General features: G+C 41.3%; 1 pseudogene; it reads left to right on the top strand.

The window, feature by feature from the left end:
• The first annotated feature begins 1,858 nt into the window (after window positions 1–1,858).
• Window positions 1,859–1,977, top strand: LOC121401735 (annotated as a pseudogene).
• Window positions 1,978–2,907: the final 930 nt, after the last annotated feature.

The following is a 2,907-nucleotide window of genomic DNA, read 5'->3' as shown; positions in this document are numbered from 1 at the left end:
TTTTAACTTTTGCCATTTTTTAACATTTTTTCAGTCTGTTTTTTCCACAGCACCGCTGACAAGTCATGAAGCCACAAAGTGCAGATGCTCACCACCTACGGCCACACCACCCTGAAAGTGCCCGATCTCGTCTAATCTCAGAAGCGATCCAGGTCCAGGCCTAGTTAGTACCTGGATGGGAATCCAGCTGGGAATACCAGGTGTTGTGGGCTTTTCATCTATTGCCATTTTTTCAAAGTTTTCAAAATTTCAGTCTTTTTTTCCACAGCGCAGACGAATCAAGAAGTCGCAAAGTGCCATTTTTTCAAAGTTTTCAATGTTTAATTTTTTAAAAATTTTCAGCTTTATTTTTCCACAGCACCGCCGACAAGTCAAGAAGCCACAAAGTGGCAACATTCATCGCTTACGGCCACACTACCCTGATGTGATCCAAGGCTTGGCCTGGTTAGTATCTGGATGAGAGACCACCTGGGGATACCAGGTGTTATAGGCTTTTCAACTTTTGTCATGTTTTCAAAGTTTTCAGTCTTTTTTTCCAAAGCGCGGACGAATCAAGAAGCCGCAAAGTTAAATTTTTTCAAAGTTTTCAAAGTTTTTATTTTTTCAAAGTTTTCAACTTTATTTTTCCACAGCGCGGGCAAGTCAAGAAGCTGCAAAGTGCCATTTTTAAAATGTTTTCAATGTTTCATTTTTTCAAAGTTTTCAACTTTATTCTTCCACAGCCCTGCCGACAGGTCAAGAAGCCCCAAAAGTGCAGACAATCATCGCTTTCGGCCACACCACCCTGAAAGTGCCCGATCTCGTCTAATCTCAGAGGTGATCCAGGGCCAGGCCCTGTTAGTACCTGGATGGGAGTCTGACTGGCAATACCAGGTGTTTTAGGACTTTCAAGTGTTTCCTTTTCTTTCAAAGTTTTCAAAGTTTTCAGTCTTTTTTTTCCACAGCGCGAGCGAATCAAGAAGCCGCCAAGTGCAATTTTTTCAAAGTTTTCGATTTTATTTTTCCACAGCGGGGACGAGTCAAGAAGCTGCAAAGTGCCATTTTTACAATGTTTTTCAAAGTTTTAAACTTTATTTTTTGACAGCACCACGACAAGTCAAGAAGCCGCAAAGTGCAGGCATTCATCACCTATGGCCACACCACCCTGAAGGTGCCCAATCTCGTCTAATCTTGGAAGTGATCCAGGGCCGGGCCTGGATAGTATATGGATGGGAATACCAGGTGTCGTGGGCTTTTCAACTTTTGCCACTTTTTTTATGTTTTCAGTCTTTTTTCCACAGCAACGCTGACAAGTCAAGAAGCCGCAAAGTGCAGACGATCATCGCCTATGGCCACACCACCCTGAAAGCACCCGATCTCGTCTAATCTTGAAAGCGGTCCAGGGCCAGGCCTGGTTACTACTTGGATGGGAGTCTGACTGGGAATACCAGGTGTTGTAGGCTTTTCAAGTTTTTCCTTTTCTTTCAAAGTTTTCAGTCTTTTTTTTCCACAGCACAGACAAATCAAGAAGCCAGCAAGTGCCATTTTTTCAAAGTTTTCAGAGTTTCATTTTTCCACAGCGCTAACGAGTCAAGAAGCTGCAAAGTGCCATTTTTACAATGTTTTCAAAGTTACATTTTTTCAAAGTTTTCAACTTTATTTTTCCACAGCACCACCGACAAGTCAAGAAGCCGCAAAGTGCCACACCACCCTGAAGGTGTCTGATCTTGGAAGTGATCCAGGGCTGGGCCTGGTTAGTACCTGGATGGGAGATGCCTGGGAATACCAGGTGTTATAGGCTTTTCAACTTTTGCCATTTTTTTATGTTTTCAGTCTTTTTTTCCCATAGCAACACTGACAAGTCAAGAAGCCGCATAGTGCCAACAGCCACACCACCCTGAAAGCTCCCGATTTTGTCTAATCTCGGAAGTGATCCAGGGCCGGGCCTGGTTAGTACTTGGATGGGAGTCTGCCTGGGAATACCAGGAGTCGTAGGCTTTTCAACTTTTGCCATTTTTTCAAAGTTTTCAAAGTTTTCAATCCTTTTTTTCCACAGCCCAGATGAATCAAGAAGCCACAAAGTGCCATTTTTTCAAGGTTTTCAAAGTTTAATTTTTTCAAAGCTTTCAACTTTATTTTTCCACTGCATCGCCGACAAGTCAAGAAGCCGCAAAGTGCCAACGTTAATCGCCTGCGGCCACACCAACCCTGAAGGTGCCTGATCTTGAAAACGATCCAGGGCTGGGCCTGGTTAGTTCCTGGATGGAAGACCGCCTTGGAATACCAGGTGTCAAAGCTTTATTGTTTTAAAGTTTTCAACTTTATTTTTCCACCGCGCTGACAAGCCAAGAAGCCGCAAAATGCCGACATTCATCACCTATGGCCATGCCACCCTGAAAGCGCCCGATTTCATCTGATCTAGGAAGCAATCCAGGGCTGGGCCTTGTTAGTACCTGGATGAGAGTCAGAATTTGGCCCTTGATAAATCTGCCCCATGATCTCCAGTTCTCAAATGGAGAGATTTGCTTTGGGTGTCCGCACTCGATCTCCAATAGAGTAGAGGCGCACGATCAATGTTCATAATATGCAGTAGTAATGGATCAGCACACTCATTTTAGAAGTGATCACTTCTAAAATGAGTGTGCTGATCCATTACTACTGCATATATATATATATATATATATATATATATATTTATAACCAACAAAAAGTCAAGACAACTCAGTGCAATATATATATATATATATATATATATATATATATATATATATATATATATATATATATATATATATATATATATATATATATATATATATATATATAGACAAATACAAGATTCCTCTGCACTCAACCCATTATCAATATATTTAAGACAGAGACATTTTGTGCTACTGCTACTGAAAAATGCCTTACCCTTTAAACAAA

This window comes from Xenopus laevis, chromosome 3L (assembly GCF_017654675.1).
Source record: "Xenopus laevis strain J_2021 chromosome 3L, Xenopus_laevis_v10.1, whole genome shotgun sequence".
Classification (NCBI taxonomy): Eukaryota; Metazoa; Chordata; class Amphibia; order Anura; family Pipidae; genus Xenopus; species Xenopus laevis.
This window is presented reverse-complemented; position numbering and strand designations above follow the sequence as displayed.